General features: G+C 49.9%; 1 protein-coding gene across 23 annotated transcripts in view; it reads left to right on the plus strand.

The window, feature by feature from the left end:
- PC (pyruvate carboxylase) overlaps positions 1-19,922 on the plus strand; it is a 109,828-nt gene that overhangs the window by 56,764 nt on the left and 33,142 nt on the right. For 4 of the 23 annotated variants that reach the window (XM_074013121.1, XM_074013119.1, XM_065529391.1 and 1 more), the window contains one exon: positions 12,402-12,528. The exons of the other annotated variants lie outside the window; for them this stretch is intronic. The gene's annotated coding sequence lies outside the window, so the exon portion shown is untranslated. The remainder of the gene's footprint in view (positions 1-12,401; positions 12,529-19,922) is intronic. 23 annotated transcript variants of the gene reach the window in all.

The following is a 19,922-nucleotide window of genomic DNA, read 5'->3' on the forward strand; positions in this document are numbered from 1 at the left end:
AGTGAAGTACTAGCACACGCCACAACACAGATGAACCTTGAGAGCAATATGCTAAGAAACCAGACCCAAAACCCACATAATTTATGATTCTGTTGATATGAAATGTCCAGAATTGTCTGGGCATGGTGGCTCACGTATGTAATCCCAGTACTTTGGGAGGCCAAGGCAGGTGGATCCCCTGAGGTCGGGAGTTCAAGACCAGCCTGACCAATATGGAGAAAGCCCATCTCTACTAAAAATACAAAATTAGCCAGGCGTGGTGGCGCATGCCTGTAATCCCAGCTACTCGGGAGGCTGAGGCAGGAGAATCGCTTGAACCCGGGAGGCGGAGGTTGTGGTGAGCCGAGATCGTGCCATTGCACTCCAGCCTGGGCAACAAGAGCAAAACTCCATCTCAAAAAAAAAAAAAAAAAAAAAAAAGAAAAGAAATGTCTAGAATAGGCAAATCCATAGAGACTGAGAGTAGATTAGTGGTTGCCAAGGGCTGAGGGAGCTAAGGGGTTTGAGGCATGACAGCTAAGGGATATGAAATGTTCTAAAAGTGGATTGTGGTCGTAGCTGCACATATCTGTGAATATATTTAAAAAGCCATTGAATTGCACTTTATTTGTTTCTTGAGATGGAGTCTTGCTGTGTTACCCAGGCTGGAGTGCAGTGGCGCAATCTTGGCTCACTGCGACCTCCGCCTCCTGTGTTCAAGTGATTCTCCTGTCTCAGCCTCCCGAGTAACTGGGATTACAGGTGCCTGCCACCACGCCTGGCTAATTTTTGTGTTTTTAGTAGAGATGGGCTTTTGCCATGTTGGCCAGGCTGATCTTAGACTCCTGACCTCAAGGTGATCTGCCCACCTCAGCCTTCTGGGATTATAGGTGCGAGCCATTATGCCTGGCCATTGAATTGCACTTTACATGTATCATCTATATGGTATGTGAATTGTATCTCAATAAAGCTGTTAAAAACAAAACCCTGGCCCCGGAGGGCAGCGCAGTAGGCTAAAAGACTGTGGTTTGATGAGGAAACTTCCCACTGGGCTGCGACCGCTGGCCCTGGCTCCCTTTGGCCGGGTGGGGGTGCCGTCTGCCACCGAGGGTCCTCAGCCGCTTTTTCAGGATCTCAGAACATGGGAAGGCCCCAGCTCCAGAAGAAAATCTTAGAAAATCTTAATTCTAGTTAAATCTTAATTCCAATTTAATTTGGTTGAGTGAAACATTTTTGGAACTGTACTGTGAGCTAGGCACCAGGCTAGCTGCTCTCATGAAAAAACAGGCGCCCTGGAGCTGGACAGCCTTGATTATTCTTGAGTTTGCTACTTCCTGTGGGTCCTTCCCAGCCTCAGTTTTCTTATCAGGAAAATAAGGGTTGATAATACCCCATGAGATTGTGGTGACAATTTAGTGGGCTGGAAGGAAGATGCCTGGAATATCGTAGGCAGAAAATGAAAGTTTCTTTCCAGCTCTCCTGGAGCAAGTTATCTCTACCAAGTTGACATAAAGGTGAGTTAGTTATGTCTGCCCTCATAGAGCTCAAGGCTGGATGCATGACCCGCACTCACTAACCAGGGCCTGGGGAGAAGCAGGCCAGGAAGAGGGTCCCTGTCTTACTTTGGTCCTGGGTTGGGAACCAGGGAAGGCTTCCTCAGGGAGGGGGCAATGAAGAGGGGCTTTGAAGGAGGATAGCTTTTCGCATGTTGTATTTTATTCGCTTTTTGTTTATTTATTTTTTGGAGACAGGGTCTCTCTCTGTCACTCAGGATGGAGTGCAGTGGCATCTCTGCTTACTGCAACCTCTGCCTCCCGGGTTCAAGCAATTATCCTGCTTCAGCCTCCCGAGTCACTGGGACTACAGGTGCACGCCACCACATCCAGATAATTACTATATTTTTAGTAAAAATGGGGTTTTGCCATGTTGGCCAGGCTGGTGATGAACTCCTGGCCTCAGGTAATCTGCCTGCCTCGGCCTCCCAAAGTGCTAAGTTTATAGGCGTGAGCCACTGCACCCCAACTTAGTCACTTCTTGAATAGATAATCAAGTACATGGTACAAATGCAAAAGGATCAAGGCTGGGTGTGGTGGCTCATGCCTGTAATTCCAGCACTTTGGGATGCCTAGGCAGGTGGATCACCCGAGGTCAGGAGCTCAAGACCAGCCTGGCCAACATGGTGAAACCCCGTCTCTACTAAAAATACAAAAAAAAATCAGCCGGGCATGGTGGTGCACGCCTGTTATCCCAGCTACTCTAGAGGCTGAGGCATGAGAATCACTTGAACCCCGGGGACAGAGGTTGCAGTGAGCCAAGATTGCGCCATTGCACTCCAGCCTGAGCGACAGTGGTGAGGCTCCATCTCAAAAAAAAAAAAAAAAGGATCAGCAGTGAAGGAGAAACCTTTCCCAGAGGCAGCCACTGTTACCAGCTCCTGAAGTGTCATTCTAGAAGTACTCCACGTTTATGAGTGTATGTGCATATATATAGGTGGATGCTTCTCATCTAGGCAGATTTTCACAGCCTCCACATCGTGGTCTGTGGGGATCGGGGCCTCCTGCTAAGGTGTGGGTCAGGCTCCAGGTGTTATGTTCATGCTGCTTTCCTGTCTTGCGGTCAGGTTTGGCCATAGGCCCTCTCATCAGTAAGAGAGGCTTCATTTTCCTTTAGTTCCCCTTGAAGGGAGTGGGTGGCGCTGTCCATCCTCTTTGCCCCTCTGCTACTTTGGCATGCCCTGTCACAGGGATTCCCTCTGTCTTTCTTCTTCGTTCCCACTTCCTCTTTCTTGTTTGCTCGCTCCCTTGTTTGGGTGCAGCAGCTTCCTGACAAAGACCTTTGCCTTTTCTCTTTATTTTACTTTATTTTACTTTCATACATCGTTGATAGTTTAGCTGGATAGAGAATTTCAGGTTGGGGACAGGCGCGATGGCTCATGCCTGTAAGCCCAGCACTTTGGGAGGCTGAGGCAGGTGGATCACTTGAGGCCAGGAGTTCCAGACCATCTTGGCCAACATGGTGAAGCCCCATCCCTACTGAAAATACAAAAATTAGCTGGGCGTGGTGGCGTGTGTCTGTAATCCCAGCTACTCGGAAGGCTGAGGCAGAAGGATTGCTTGAACCCAGGAGGTGGAGGTTGCAGTGAGCTAAGATTGCGCCACTGCACTCCAGACTGGGTGACAGAGCCAGACTCTGTCTCTGGAAAGAAAAAAAAAAAAAAAAGAGAGAGAATTTCAGGTTGGAAATAATTTTTCCTTGACAAGTTTGAAGGATTGCTTTGCACTTTTCTAACTTCTGGAACTGCTGAGAAGTCCAAAACCTTTCTGATTTCTGATTCTTTTGTCTTTTTTTTCTTCTTACCCTCCCTTGGGAAAGCTTACAGGATCTGAAATTTGACACGGTGGCTTGGTGTCAGCCCGTGTTCATCTGTTTCGTCAGGCTCTCAGCGAGTCCTTCCAGTGTGGAAACTCGTGTCCTGTGCTGGGAGTTTCTTGAAATATTTCTTTTCTTGCTGTTTGTTTTTTACTGTTCTGTCTTTTTGAAACTCCTATTTAGTTTTTGGATCTCTTGGACTGATCCTCTAATTTTTTTCCCTTTCTTGCCTATTTTCCATCTCTTTGTCTCTTTTCTTCAGTTTCTAGAAGATTTCCTTTCATCTTTCAACCCTTCTATTGCTTTGTCTTGTTATACTTTTTAATTTCCAAGAGTTTTTTTGCTCCCCAAATGGTTCTTTAAAAATGTGTGTAGCATCCTGTGTTTTCACTGATGCAATCTTTTCTTTTTTTTTTTTTTTTTTTGAGACGGAGTCTCGCTCTGCCGCCCAGACTGGAGTGCAGTGGCCGGATCTCAGCTCACTGCAAGCTCCGCTCCCGGGTTCACGCCATTCTCCTGCCTCAGCCTCCCGAGTAGTTGGGACTACAGGCGCCCGCCACCGCGCCCGGCTAGTTTTTTGTATTTTTTTTAGTAGAGACGGGGTTTCACCGTGTTAGCCAGGATGGTCTCGATCTACTGACCTCGTGATCCGCCCATCTCGGCCTCCCAAAGTGCTGGGATTACAGGCTTAAGCCACCGCGCCCGGCCTGATGCAATCTTTTCTTATTTCTGTAAGGATGTGAATGCCATGTTTGTTTCTTTAAGTTTTCTTTTCCCTGCATAGTTTCCTCCAAATTGCTTTTCTCTGCTCCTTCTTCTGGTCTCCATCTTCTTTGAATGAATATGCCCAGGGACCTTTGGTTACCTGCTCATAATTATTAGGAGGGGTCTAAAATGCTGCCTGGGAGCTGGAGCAGGTGGGGGTCCAGTTCTGAGTGTACCAGTAGGTAATCTGGGCAGGCCGTTTGTTGGGGAACCTCAGTGTCAACATCTGGGAGCTCAGCTGGGGAAGGGGATAGCATGCAAAGAGTCACTTAACCTGCCACCCCCATTTTTGGCAAGGTCCCCAGGCCCTCAACTGTGCCTTGAATTTCCCAGTAGAGAGACCCCACACTTTCCCCCCCTCCCCCAGAAAGTAAACCTCTGTTCTTCCAGGGCTGGAGAGGGGAGGTCTCTGGCATGAAATGGGGGAGGTAGGGGTCTGACTGCTTTTTTTTTTTTTTTTTTTCCCTGAGACAGAGTTGTAACTCTTGTCGCCCAGGCTAGAGTGCAATGGCACGATCTCGGCTCACTGCAACCTCTGCTTCCCGGGTTCAAGTGATTCTTCTGCCTCAGCGTCCTGAGTAGCTGGGATTACAGGTGCATGCCACCACACCCGGCTAATTTTTGTATTTTTAGTAAAGACTGCATTTCACCCTGTTGGCCAGGCTGGTCTCAAACTCCTGACCTCAGGTGATCCACCCACCTCGGCCTCCCAAAGTGTTGGGATTACAGACGTGAGCCACTGCGCCCAGCCCTGCCTGCTTTTTGAAAGCTTTCAGCCTGCCCTCTTCATACACGTCAGCTGTCAGCTCGTTCAGCCCATTGTGGGGGTGGGGGGACCTGGAGCTGCAGTTCCCTGGCCTTTGGGGGATTCCTGGTGGATGGTGGGAACCCAGGTGTTCTCAGCCTGCTCCAGACCCAGGCTGTGAGGTCAGCTGACCCGAGCTATGTGCCAGCTTCTGCAATCATGTTGCTGTTGTCTTCTCTCCTGTTCTGCCCTTGGGGGTTCATAGCTTAAAAAAAAAAAAAATCTATTTGCTGAAGTCTTAGTGGGATTTCATAAGGGAGTGAGAAAAATTAGATGCATACCTGAGACAGGAGCAGGACTTGCATGGGCAAAATCTGGGACGGGAGGGGTGTTCTCATGGTAGAGGGAGTACTCTAAGGGAGAGGGGCAGGTGCTAGGATTTCTGAGAACAAAGAGGAGGCAGCTGGGCTGCAGCTGGAGGATCCGGGAGGCTGGGGCATGGGGGGATAAGGCTGAACAGGCAGGGTGCACTAATTTTGGGGAAGGTCCCCAAGGAGACTTGAGTTTCCCACCTGCAGACAGTGGGGAGTCAGAGAATTACCCCAGTTTTCAGGAAGAGTGCCGTCGTGCCTGTATTTGGGGATGCTAGCTATCCCTAGTACCTGGTGTGGGTTGGTAGCTAGAGCTGTGGTAATGAGTAGGAGGTTTTTACAATAGTTAAATAGTAAGAAGAGGACATTTCAGGGTCCTCTGATTAGAAATGAAAAGAGGGAAGGATGTGAGGGAACAAAGAGGTAAAACTGGCCAGACGTCTTGACCAGATGGTAGGTGAGGGAGGGGAAGAGCTAAAGATGACCCTAAGCTTAACCCTTAGTGACCAGGGAGAGGGTAGTGAGGAAGGAAGGAGGAGGTGTCTGGTTGGGTTTGGTGTATATGTGCAGTTTGGGAGGGGGAGTGAGGAGGTGGAGGAGGGGGCTAAGTTCTGCTGTAGAATAGGCATTTGCCGTGTCCACCAAAAAGCATGATTTTACACCCCCACGCCTCAACCTCTAAGTGCCTGTGTTGATGGAGAGAGAGAAAGAAGGTGTTGAGAGCAGGAGTAAGGAAATCAGTCCCTTAGAAGACAAAAGAATAATTTTCCAGTTGTTAAATGAGATTCTCAAAAGAAGTTTTATGTTGATACCCTCATGGATTAATTCATGTTGCAGAATGCCATTGGAACTACCTTAGGACACTGATCGAGTGCCTGTTCGCTGTCTTCCTTAGCTCATCCTCATGTTTCAATCAAATTTAGCACTTGACACCAGGCCCATAAAAAAGAAAAAAGGCTTATTTATTTGGGTTCCGTAGGCAAAAGGGAGAGTGGAGAAGGGACTCCGTCTACTTTGCTCCCCTCACTCCCTGTCTCTGGTCCCTTCTGGGATATGCGTGCCACCTGCTGCTCTGTCAGGGGTGGTTCTTAGGGAAGTGAGGAAAGGGCGTCGATTGTAGTGTTTACCAATTTCTGTGGCATAAATATGCCCACTGTGGCCCGTGTCGGGCTACCAACGTGATGTCACAGCACAGATCTGGAGTCAGGCAAGCCCGTGGAGGTGAGCCATGCCCTGGGGTCACAGTCTGGATTCTCGCTGACATGGTGCGGCTGGACAGCAGAACCTCATCTTTCAGGTCGTCTGACTTGTTCTAAGGGTCTGTCAGGGTTGAGTTGTGCTGCCAAGTAGCATCTTAGCAAACAAGGTATCTCCATTGCAGCAGCCCCAGCCCTTCAACCTGGGCTTCTGTTGCCTTCTAATTCTTCCTTCTCTGCCTCCCCTCCACACACCCCCACATCATCATCAGCAGATCCAACATAAATACTAAACACTCACAGTTAATACTAAAAGCTAACTTTTTTTTTTTTTTTTTAGATGGAGTCTTGCTCTGTCACCCAGGCTAGAATGCAGTGGTGTCATCTTGGCTCACTGCAACCTCTGCCTCCCGGGTTCAAGCGATTCTCCTGCCTCAGCCTCCTGAGTAGCTGGGATTATAGGCGAGTGCCCGGCTAATGTTTTTGTATTTTTAGTAGAGACGGGGTTTCACCATCTTAGCCAGGCTAGTCTCAAACTCCTGACCTCATGATCCACCCACCTTGGCCTCCCAAAGTGCTGGGACTACAGGCATGAGCCACTGTGCCCGACCAAAGCCAACATTTATAATAAAGGCTGCTTATGTGTGAGGCACTATTCTAAGAACTTCACATGCATCAACTCATTTTATCTTTGTAATAACCCTATGAGGCAATTATTTTTGTTATCTCTGATTTTATTTTATTTTTGAGATAAGGTCTCGTTCTATTACCCAGGATGGATACAGTGGCGTGATCATAGTTCACTGTAGCCTCGACCTCCTGGACTCAAACGATGCTCCCACCTCAACACCCGAGTAGCTGTTATAGTAGGTGTTACACAGGCATGCACCATCATGCCTGGATAATTTTTAAACTTTTTGTAGAAATGGGGTCTCACTGTGTTATCCAGGCTGTTCTTGAACTCCTGGCATCAAGCAATCCTCCCACCTTGGCCTCCCAAAGTGCTGGGATTACAGACATAAGCCACCATGCCCGGCTGGTTATCTCTGATTTTGCTGAGGAAATTGAAGCCCAAAGGTTAAGCGACTTACCCAGAGTCGGTGGAAGCCTGATGTGAACCCAGGAAGTTTGGGCCCTGGGGCGCAGCCGTTTCCCCTGCCCTGTTACAGCAACGTCTGGGATTCTCTTCATGTTTCTTTTCTCCTAAGGCCCAGTCAGGGCCTCAATGCTGCTGGCTCCTTAGGGTCACCAGATGAAATACAGGATGCCAGTTCAATTGCAATTTCAAATAAGCAACAGATAATTTTGTACTAGAAGTATGCCCTGAATGTTGTATGGGATATACTTAAACTTTTTTGCCGTTTATCTGAAATTCAGATTTTAACTGAGTGCTTTGTGTGTTAATTTGCTAAGTCTGGCAAGTGTGGGGGCTCATGCTTGCAATCCCAGCACTTTGGGAGGCTGAGGCAGGAGGAACACTTGAGCCCAGAGTTTGAGACAAGCCTGGACAACATAGTGAGATCCCCATCTCTACAAAAAAATTAAAAAATTAGCTGAGCTACTAGAGAGGCTGAGGTGGGAGGATCACTTGAGCCTGGGAGGTCGAGGCTGCAGTGAGCTCTGATCATGCCACTGCAATCTAGCCTGGGCGACAGAGCAAGACCCTGTCTCCAAAAAAAAAAAAAGTAAATTTGTTCATCTCTCAGCGCTTGGCCCCTAGCCTTGTCTTACTTGGGAAGAGTCAGGGGGATGGGAGGAGGTTGAAGCAATACCCTTGCTGCTCTTTTTTCCCTGGCCAGGCCCCCTGAGGGCTCAAAATCTCTGATTCATGGTATATTTTAAATAAAAACATCCTTAATATCTAAACCCCAAATGTTTCTAACTTTTGCTTTTTTCTTCTAAAGAAAGAATGTTAGAAGAGCGTTATGTAGGAACATGCCAAAATACAGACTGAAAACTGCTGCGTGTCTCTTCTCCAAGGTTAGCTAATCACAGCAGAAATTCATGAAATCTCTTACAGACTCAGTCTAACATGTTGCCATTCCAGAAGAATCTCTTGATTCAGAAGACTGAATTCTTATACAACTCCCTCAGAGGGAAATGGCACTGCTTTTTCTTATCCGTATCTTTTGCTGATCAGGCTGGTCAGACATTCTTCTTAAATTTCAATCTCTCTCATCCCTGGTGCAGCTTGCACTCATTATTCCCATCCTCAGAGCAGCTGTGGCAAATGAGTACTTTGGATGTCAGTAGGAAGTCTTGTCTATACAGGCTGACCTGCCTGGACTGTTGCTTTGCCCTTTTGGTTGTGCCTTCTGGAATGTGATGTCTGTGCTTGTCAGCCTCGATGAGTTACAGTGAAAAAGCTCTTAGTCATCCCAGGCCCTGGCTGAGTCAGTGCATTGGGTGACACCTGTGGCCAAGCACTGGCTGTTTTACAACTGAGACTGTCCCGGAACTCCTAGTCTCTCTGTTCTGAGAGGAAGTGTTATTCCTCTAGTTCAAGGCCAGTCTTTCATCTGAGCCTCGCAGCCTTGTTCCCGGACTCACCCCACCTTTTATTCTCACCCTTCCTTTTTCAAGTTGTCATTCCCTCTCAATTCCTTCCCCTTCCTCTTCCTATAACTTGCTAAACATCCTCCCAGGTGTCTGCCATGGGTATAATAGAGAATGGATTTGTGCCTAGAATACATAAAGATTTATTCCAGCAGAAAAGTGGGCAAATGATGTGAACAGGCAATTCACAAAAGGAAAAACCTAAAAATATGTCCACAATCATAAGAAAATAGCCAACTTCAGGAATAATCAGGGAACTGAAAATTAAAATGATACCATTTTATACTTACAAGGTTGACAGAAATCAAAGTCTAACAATATAAGAGTTGGTACAGATGTGGGGAAATAGACATTCTGTTGTATTTCTAGTGGCTGTGTAAATTATTAGGATAACTACCTTGGAGACTTATTTGGCAATATTGATATTAAAAACTTGCCTATTGGCCAGGTGCGGTGGCTCACGCCTATAATCCCAGCACTTTGGGAGGCCGAGGTGGGCAGATCACTTGAGGTTGGAAGTTTGCCAACAGCCTGACCAACATGGTGAAACCCCGTCTCTACTAAAAATACAAAAGTCGCCAGGCGTGGTGGCGCATGCCTGTAATCCCAGCTACTTGGGAGGCTGAGTCTGGAGAATGGCTTGAACCCGGGAGGCGGAGGTTGTGGTGAGCTGAGATCGCACCATTGCACTCCAGCCTGGGCAACAAAACAAAACAAAACAAAAAAACAAACTTGCGCAATGGCTCATGCCTATAATCCCAGCACTTTGGAAGGCCGAGGTGGGCAGATCACCTGAAGTCAGGAGGTCAAGACCAGCCTGGCCAACATGGTGAAACCCTGTCTGTACTAAAAATACAAAAAAAAAATAGCCGGGCATGGTGGTCCATGCCTGTAATCCCAGCTACTCAGGAGGCTGAGGCAGGAGAATCACTTGAACCCAGGAGGCGGAGGTTGCAGTGAGCCGAGATTGTGCCACTGTGCTCAAGCTTGGGCGACAGAGCGAGACTCCGAAAACAAAAACAACAAACAAACAAACAAACAAAAAACCCGTGCCTATTGTCTGATGCAGCAATTCCAATTCTAGGTATATGTCCTAGAGAAATTTTTGCACATTTTCTATATGGGGTCAAGGTTATTCATTTTTTAACACTTTTAATTGACTGACTGCTTTTAAATATACACAAAAATAGAGCAAATAGTATAATGAACTCCATGTACCTGTCTCCCAACTTCAACAATGATCATTTTGCCAGCCTGTACAATACAGTTCTTAATTGCTAAAAATTGGAAACAACTGCCGGGGGAGGTGACTCATGCCTGTAATCCCAGCACTTTGGGAGACTGAGGCAGGTGGATCACCTGAGGTTGGGAGTGGAGTTCGAGATCAGCCTGACCAACATGGAGAAACCCCATCTCTACAAAAATACAAAATTAGCTGGGTGGGATGGTGCACGCCTGTAATCCCAGCTACTCGGGAGGCTGAGGCAGGAGAATCACTTGAGCCCAGGAGGCAGAGGTTGCAGTGAGCCGAGATCGCGCCATTGCACTCCAGCCTGGGCAACAAGAGCGAAACTCCATCTCAAGAAAAAAAAAACAAAACAAACAAAAAAATGGAAACAATCTATTTGTCACTGCCTTAGTCTGGGCTGCTGTAACACAATACCATAGGTTCGTTAAACAGCAGAAATGCATTTATCACAGTTCCAAAGATCGGCAAGTGCAATATCAAGTGTCAGCAGATTCGGTGTCTGGTGAGAGCCCACTGCCCGGTTCATAGATCCCTGTGTTCTCATGGGCGAAGGGGAGACAGAGTTGTCTGATCTCTTCTGTGAGGGTTCTAATCCCATACAGGAAGGCTCTGCGCCCAGCCCCTAATCTTCTCCCTGAGGCCCCACCTTCTGACACTGCCACATTGGTTAGGGTTTCAACATAGGAGTTTCGTGGGGACACAACCATTCAGGCAGTAGCAGTCCCTCATTCGGCATGGACAAATTACGATATGTCTAATACAACATTGTGTAGTCATGCGTGAGGTAGGTCTATTGTATCAACTTGGAGAGATTTCAAATATATATTGGGTAAAAAAAGCAAGTTAAAATGATTGTATCATTTATGAAAGAAATTAAAACATATGGTTATGGGCCCACAAATACAGGTGAAATTAACAAAGGGGAAGCAGTAAGTCTGCATTGTGGGCCCCCTGGGAGAAAAGGAGAAAAGGACCCGGAATGGGATTAGGAAGAACCACAAAGGAACTGTTTGCAGAGTGTGGTTTTCTGTTTTGTTAACTTTTATTTTTATCAAAATAATACATGTGAGGCTGGGCGCGATAGCTCATGCCTGTAATCCTAGCACTTTGGCAGGCCAAGGTAGGCAGATCACTTGAGGTCAGGAGTTGGAGACCAACCTCGCCAACATAGTGAAACCCCCATCTCTACTAAAAATACAAAAATACTAGCCGAACGCGGTGGCAGGTACCTGTAATCCCAGCTACTTGGGAGGCTGAGGCGGGAGATTTGCTTGAACCTGGGAGGCGGAGATTGCAGTGAGCCGAGATCACGCTACTGCACTCCAGCCTGGGTGACAGAGTGAGACTCTCTCAAAAAAACAAATAAATAAATAAATAAATAAATAATAATAATAATAATAATAATACATGTGGACACTTCTGAAAGTCAGATTGTGCCCTGAGGCTCATTTGCTCCTGCCACCCCGTCCCACTGCCCTCCCCATGAGTGCCTCCCAGAGGCTGCCCTGTGACTCCTGTTCCCAACGTCATCACTCTGTTTAGTGGTCTCCTTTGATGAAAGGTTGAGCTCACTTTTACTGCCCTCCCCACCTCAAACCCTGCCCCACACATGTACCCGCTTTCCCTCCCTTCACCCTGCATGGTTATATAGAACCACTTTTAAGTACATTTTCAGATTTTGCATTTTTGTTTTGTTTTGTTTTTCGAGACGGAGTCTCACTCTGTCGCCCAGGCTGGAATGCGGTGTCGCGATCTTGGCTCACAGCAACCTCCGCCTCCTGGGTTCAAGCGATTCTCCTGCCTCAGCGTCCTGAGTAGCTGGGATTACAGGCATGCACCCCCACGCCCAGCTAATTTTTGTATTTTTAGTAGAGACGGGTTTTACCATGTTGGTCAGGCTGGTCTCGAACTCCTGACCTCAGGTGATATGCCCACCTCGGCCTCCCAGACTGCTGGGATTACAGACGTGAGCCACCATGCCCGGCCAAGATTTTACATTGTTAGCATTAAGTTAATATTCACATCTGAAAATACAGAGTGTTTACTATGGTAGCATTAACTTTTCATTTTCCTGGAGTTGATGTTCATCCCTAGACAAGTTGTACATTGCCATCTCTTCTTCATTCTTTCAGAGACACCGGGTAATCTGCCTTTTTGTTTGTTTATTTAAGGCCACATCCCCAGGAGCTGCTGCCCAGGTGCCTGGGGGGTCTCCAGGCCTGCGGACAGCAAGCGACCTGGGCCTCCCTCCCCGTCACCCTGGGAGTTCCGTTTGCCTCCTCTGTGCTGGCTGCCCAGGTGCCTGGATCCCTTGCGTTCCTTGTTCTTGGTTTATTTACTCCTTTGTTTTGTTAGTGCCCATCCCTGAGCTTCTTAGGCAAACAGGCACGTAGGTGGCACAGCTCCCAAGGCCTGGCATGTCTCAAAAGAGTGGTATTTCACCCCCACTGGATTAGTAGTCTAACTGGATAGAGGACTGCAACTTGGGAAGCGTTTTCCCTCCAAAATTGGAGGACGTTACTCCAGAAGCTTCTGGCTCCATGCCACTGCTGAAGACAGTTGTGTGTGACCCTTGGTCTTCAGAAGTGTGGTAGGCTGGAGATGGCCCCCAGAGGTACCCAGGTCCTAATCCTAGTTGTTACCTTAGAAGGACAAAGGGCTTTTGCAGATGTGATGAAGGATTCTGACCTGGGGAGGTGACCCCGGATCACCCAGGTGGGCCCTGAATGCCATCACAAGTGTCCTTAGAGGACAGAGACCTATGCTGAGGAGAAGGTGATATGGAGATAGAGCCAGAGAGGGGAGTGATGTGGCCACAAGCAAAGGAGCCCCGCAGCCACAGAGGCCGGAAAAGGCTCGGGAGGGATTCCTCCGAGGCCCTCGGAGGGATGCAGCCCTGCCCCCACTTGGGTTTAGCTCGTGAAACTGATGGTGGATTTCTGGCCTCCCAAACTGAAAGAGAATATGTTTCTGTTGTCTTAAGCCACCAGGTTTGTGGTAATTCGTTACCGTAGCCACAGGGAACTAATATAAGAAGGTTGTGAGACCCCTCTGACCTTTTTTTCGGGCCGGGACTTCTGGCATCACTCCAGGCGCTCCGAGACCTCCACGTGGATGCGCATCCTTCAGTCCCAGGAGACTTTCCAGCAGGATCCCCCGCCCCTGGCTCTCTCATCTCCCCTTCCGGAGTCCCAGGCAGCTGGATGCTGGACTCGCTGGACTGAGTCTCTTATTTTCTTATCTTTTCTCCTATTTTCCATATGTTAGTCTTTCTGGGTAATGTCCCAAACTGTCTTCTAATTCTTCTATTTATTATGTTTAAAAATTTTGCAACTCTATTTTTAATTCCTAGAGCTCTTTCTTGTTGCCTTTTCAAAATAGCTGCCGCCTCTTACTTAATGGATGCAATGGCTTTTCTTGTTTCTCTGAGGAGATTAATTATAGTTTTTCTGAGTATCTATTCTCTATATTACTTTTCTTCTCAGCGTTCCTGTTTTTAAAAAAATCCGGATTTGTTTTGGTGAATTTTTTGGTCATTTCCTCAAATATCTGGTGGTGGTTCACTGACCGTTCACATTGAAAAATGAGACACCAACACCCATTGGCAAGTCTGGGTTGGGGTGGAGCTTGGTGGCTCCTGATCCTCTCGCTGGGAGATGAGACCGGGCTCACTGGGGAGCCCACTGCATGCCAGTAGCTGCAGGACTTCTGGTTTCCTGGAAAGGAAGCTTCCAGTTCGCTGCCTGGAAAAGAGCCCAGTAAGCACTCTGTGGAGCCGAGAGGACCTGCCACTCATTCCCCGAGAGCCATGTGACATTGCCACCTGGGCCAGCCCTGATGGCTGGGGCTGGAGCTTTGCATCTTGGGAAAGGCGCTGTGGCACAGTGGTCAAAGGCGGGACCCTAGGTTCTGAAGCCAGGGGTGTGCGCTGTGGCACCAACACATCTTAGCAGCGTGCCTTCCTGCCTTCGTCTCGGGAGCGGGCTGCGATGACTCCCAGGTTTCTGCAGCTCAGAACTCTTTACACAGGAGACTCACCGTCTAGCTGTCTGTCCTTTCCAGCCGGATACGCTTCAGGTTCAAAGCTGAGTCACTGTTTCTACCCACACTGGCTTCACATTCTTTAATTCAGTGTTGCCATCGTTCACCTTAAAACCCAGGGTCACCCTTCCTTGCTGCCTCTCTGCCTCCTGTCTAATGGGTGCTGTTGATGCCACCTCCTAAGTATTTCCTGTCACAGTCCCCTCTTCCTTCCTACTCCCACCACCCTGGTTCAGGTCCTCATTGTCTCTTGCCCACATCAGAACGTCTTCCTAGCGTCTAGTAGAACGTCTTCTACTTCTCGTCTTCTCAAATCCAGCTTCCCCAGAGCTGCCAGAGTGGTCCCCTCAGTTGCAAATCCGTCTCCCTGCTGCCTGGTATTTCCATAGCATCCCAACATTGAGGACACCGCCCAATCTGCTGGTGGGGCTCACTAGCTCTGGACTGAGTCTCGGGCGCCGCCCTTGGGCTCCTCTCCCTGCATGCACTCCCTGCCTCAGCGGGACACACCAGGCTGTTTGCTTCCTGCCTTATCTGCCTTTGCTCCAGCCGCCCCAGCACCTGGACCTCCTCCCCTCCTCCGCCTGCCGCCCTCCCTCCCCTCTTTTCCCTCTGGAGTCTTTCCTTCAGGCTGTCCTGCTAACTGCCTGGCTCTCCACACAGGCATGGTTCGCCTTATCACCTTTCACTTCTCATCTCTGCTGCCTCTCAGTCAGCCTGCCCCAGCCAGCTGATCACAGTCCCAAATAGCGACATGCTCTGAAAACCAGTGCCGTGGCCTGCATCAGGATGAGTGGATGAGAGAAGGGGGTATTTTTTACCATCATTGCACTTCTCCAGCCCCTGGCATTAGGGTATTAGATTCCTACAGCTGCCATCACAGAGTGCCAAAAGCTGGGTGAAAACAACGGACACTTGTTGTCTCATATCTGGAGGCCAAGAGCCCCAAATCAAGGTGTGAGCAGGGCTGTGCTCTCTCGGATGGCAGGGTCCTGCCTGGCCACTGCCAGCTTCTGGTGTTTGTCGGCAGTCCTTGGCCTTCCCTGGCTTGTAGATGCCTCACTCCAGTCACGTGGCCATCATCTCCTGTGTCTTCACATTTTCCTTCTGTGTGTGTCTGTGTCCAAATTTCCCCCTTTTTATAAGGACACCAAGCATATTGGATTAAGGCCACCCTAATGACTTTATTTTCACTTGATTACCCTGGTAAAGAACCCTATTTCCAAATAAGGTCACGTCACTTTTTTTTTTTTTTTGGACAGAGACTCACTGTTGCCCAGGCTGGAATGCAATGGCGCTATTTTGGCTCACTGCAATCTCTGCCTCCCGGGTTCAAGCAATTCTCCTGCCTCAGCTTCCCAAGTCGCTGGGATTATAGGCACCCACCACTACACCTGGTTAATTTTTTGTAATTTTTGGTAGAGATGGGTTTCACCATGTTGGCCAGGCTAGTCTTGAACTCCTGACCTCAGGTGATCAGCCCACCTCGGCCTCCCAAAGTGCTGGGATTACAGGCGTGAGCCACTGCGCCTGGTCCAAATAAGGTCACATTCTGACTTAGGTGCTAAGCGTTAGGACTTCAATGTATCTTTTTTGGTGGGGGACACAATTCGACCTCTAAGGCCAGCCGCTCAGGACACCCGCTTGTCCTGAGCTTGTCCTGAGCTTGACACCCGCTTGTCCTGAGCTTGACAGGTCCCGAAGTCCCCGAGGCCTCCAGGAGGCCCTCTCTAATCTGGCCAGCATTCGTGTCCTGTCATCTTGGAACGAGGGGGATTGAGTGGGGAGCAGGTCCTGTGTAGCTCTCCAGCGGGGTGAGGTGGCCTGAAGAGGGTCAGGAAACGTCCTGGGCCACCTGCAAGTGTCTGCTGGGTCCTGGCATCTTCCTCCCTGCAAAGATTGTCCAGTCCTGTTTAGAATTGAGTCTTTGGTGCCCCTAGCCTCTGTCACCCCTCTCAGCCCTGAAACTCAGCTTCCCTGGTTCCCATTCCCAGGCTGCGTCTTGAGTGCTTTTGGGCTGCAGTGACAAAATACCACAGGCTGGGTGGCTTTTAAACAACAGACATTCATTTATCACAGTTATGGAAGCTGGAAGTCCATGATCAAGGTTTCCTCATATAGCTGTGGGGGGCACAGACGTGCTCTGCAGCGGTCTGGGAGGTGCTTTTTGCTGACCTTGTCCTTCGGACCTTCTCTCTGTCCTGTCAACAGCACTCTGGGCTCTAATCGATATGTATGGACACTTGTGTGTCCCACTAGCATGTGTGTACTGTTCCCAGGAGGGGCCAAGCCTTACTAATCTTTGTCTAAATGCTCCGTAATATTTCTAGGTAAATATTTTTTAAAACTAATTAATTATTTTTTGAGACAGGGTCTTGCTCTGTTGCACAGGCTGGAGTGCACTGGCACCATCATGGCTCACTGCATCCTCAACTTTCTGGGTTCTTTTGTATTTTTTTTAGTAGAGACGGAGTTTCACCGGGTTAGCCAGGATGGTCTTGATCTCCTGACCTCGTGATCCGCCCGTCTCGGCCTCCCAAAGTGCTGGGATTACAAGCGTGAGCCACGTGCCAGGCCACACCCAGCTAATTAAAAAAAAAATTTTTTTTTAAATAGTTTGCAGAGACAGGATCTCAATATATTGCCCAAGCTGGTCTTCAACTCCTGGACTCAAGTGATACCCCCGCCTTGGCCTCTCAGAATGCTGAGATTATAGGCATGAGCCACCACACCTCATGGTGAATCTTAGCAGCCTCATGCCACACTGCAACCTCATCGTAACCTGAAGTATTTGTTCACTGATCCATTCCCGCAAACTTTTATTTAATTCTGGTCTTAGGCACTGTGCAGAGTGCTAGGGAGATGTGGGGACAAAAGAGACCAGGGATCCTGTGCCCAGGGCCCTCACAGTGTCTATTGAGGGAGACAAGATGGGTCAACAAATCTTTGTAACATTAAATGCTCTTTGCTGAGGACACAGACATCATGGAGACCTCATGGAGAGCCCCCCTGAGCAGGACAATGGGTGGGGCACGGACAAGGACCGAGCTGAGGGAGGTGGCTGCCCGGGGAATATGGGGAAGGCATTCCTGAGGCTACTCGTACAGGATGTGGAGGAATGGGGACAAGTGACCTTCCCATGTGAGCTCTGCCCACGCCCCGTGCTGCGGGGTCGGCGGGAAGCTGGCTCCTCGTGCGCCAGGGGGCAGTGTTGGCCCTGAAATTCTCACTGCTTTCCAATGAGGCTGGAATGGAGCAGCCACCTCACCGCAGGCCCTCGGCAGGCCCTCGGGACCCCCTCACTCTGCTTTCTCTGAGGCCCCCTTTGTCCCCCAGTCCACAAGTCCCGAGACCATGGCGCCAGTCGCCTCGGTGCCACCCTTTCCCCCTCAGCTGCTCCTTTGAATAGAGGGTTGCCAGGGCGATGAGGAGCCCTGCTGGCGCTGTTCACAGCTGTTCATCGCGGCAGTGCCACTCGGAGCAGCCGGTGCTCCTGGGGGCCCAGAGCCCGGCCAGCTGAGCCTCAGCGAGTGCCCGTGCTGTGTCTGTTTCTGTCTTTGGTATTGTGTCTCTCCTGTGTTCTGTGTCTGTCACATGCATTGTTTCCAGCGTCCTCCCTTCCGCCCCCCTGCCCAGAAATCGCAGCCTTAGTCTGTCCTCTCTTGGGTGCTTTGATATCGGCTGTGGCAGCCCTGAGAGCCAGGTGGAGTTGTCCTTTCATCTGTCCCTCTTGGCTGCCAGCCCTGGGCCCCATCGGACACATTTAGAGCAGAGCCGCCTGGGGAGAGCGGCCCCATCCGTCAGAGCTGCCACCGCCGCAGCCCCGAGTGCTCTGCCAAGAGCTCGTTCTTTCTGGTTCTGACCTGCTTTCGCTGGCAGCTGCAGAGCCCGGCTGGGGGTGGGGGCACAGCCTGGTGCGGGTGCTGGTGCTGGGGGCAGCTGGGCCCATAGGAAGTAGATGTGTGGAGCTTTGTTGGTTCGGAGGTTCCTGGGTCCTCTTTCTGAACCACACTCCTTTCTTCTCTCCTCTCCGCTGCTCTCCAGCACACCTCTGAGGATTTGCTGAGGGACCCAGGCGCTCTGTTGGGCTGAAGCAGGGCCTGGCCTTTCCCTTCTTCTGCGGCCTCTCGCCTACTGCTGCCCTCTGAGGCTGCGGGAGACGCTGTGAGGACAGGAATATGTAGGATGAAGCGATGCGGGGCCTCAGCTGCAGCAGCTGTTAGGTGGTGCCCTGCCCTGGTCCCCAGCAAGGCTGCTCAGCACTGGGGCCACATTGTCTGGAGCAAAACTTGGGCGATGACAGCCTGACAGCAGGATTCTGTGCTCCTTCTGGTTGCAAGAGGCATCCTGGGAGATGTAGTTCAGGTCTGAAGTAGTGGGATTTCAGGGACATTTTGATGATTTATTAGACAAATTGAAACTGCTTTGGCTTATCTGGGACATGTGACTGCCGGCATTGTTCGTCGGCTCTCGGTGGGAAACTCTGAGTGCCACTGGTGGCCCCGCTGAAGGCCAGGCCAGTGACAGACAGTTTTATCAGAAGTGGGGTTTTTGGTTTTGGTATTTTGGTTTCCAAGTGCCTGTCACACTATTCTTGATGAACGCTGTGGCTTACTCCTTTAGTTGGGTGAAGAGTCCGTAAGCCCACTCTGTGGTCCGAGCTCCTGCTCTGGAGGGGGACATACGAAGCAGGCTCCAGGCCAGCTCTGCTGGTGGCCTGGGTGTGTCACTTAATCCCACTGCACCTGGTTCCTTACCTGTACAGGGAGGTGATCAGGGGCTGTGAGGGTTACTGAGTGAGTCTGCGTGAAGAGCCACAGTGGCTCATGCCTGGCAAGGAGCAAGGCTCTGCTGGGGTCACTGCCCACCACTGTGCCCCCCTCCGCTGGCACCAGCCGGGCACGCAGGTAGAGCTCGGTGTGTACGTGTTGTGTGCTGTGGAAGCGGCAGCTCTTATCAGGAGCGGGCCAGGTGACAGCCAGGCCCTTGCCCTGCCTCAGCCTGCAGGTTGTCGTAGGTGCCTTCCTGACCCCCTTCTGGAAGAGGAATGCTGAGTTATTGATCTGAAGCTGAAGCTGGGAGGGAAATGGAAGCTGTGGAGTCACCCGAGAGGCAGCAGGGGAGGAAGCAGGTGCCCCACACACTACTGGCTTCACTGTGGCTCATTCTTGCTTGCAAGGAGTTATTTACACGTCCCAAGTGACAGTCAAAGCTGTCTTCTTTCCTGGTCTCTTATGCACAACCCGAGGCCAAGAAAAGGGATCTGTCAGCTGGCATTTGCAGAAAATAGCAAATGGGTCCCTGGGCTGTCAGCTCTCGGGAGAGGAAAGCAGGGTGAAGGATCTTTGGGTGATGGTGGTTGGTTTGCTCTCACTCACTCACTACTGTTTCCCCGTTTCTGAGGTCAGAAAGGGAGAGCTTTGCTTGTGTGTATCACCAGCAGCAAGCAAGACAGTGGCATCCCCTGAGGCGTGTAACTGTAACCTGAGCTGGTTGCTGGCCCTGGCAGCATCCCAGAATGCCCCTCACACCTGGGGCTCTAGCAGCCTCCCTTGAAGAGTTGCGGCTCAGCTCTAGGGAGCAGGAAATGGCTCTGTGGGTTCTGTTAGTAAAGCCCTCTGCATTTCCAGGGAAGCTTCTCCGCCAAACTT

The sequence above is a fragment of the Macaca fascicularis genome, chromosome 14 (genome assembly GCF_037993035.2).
Source record: "Macaca fascicularis isolate 582-1 chromosome 14, T2T-MFA8v1.1".
NCBI classification, from domain to species: Eukaryota; Metazoa; Chordata; class Mammalia; order Primates; family Cercopithecidae; genus Macaca; species Macaca fascicularis.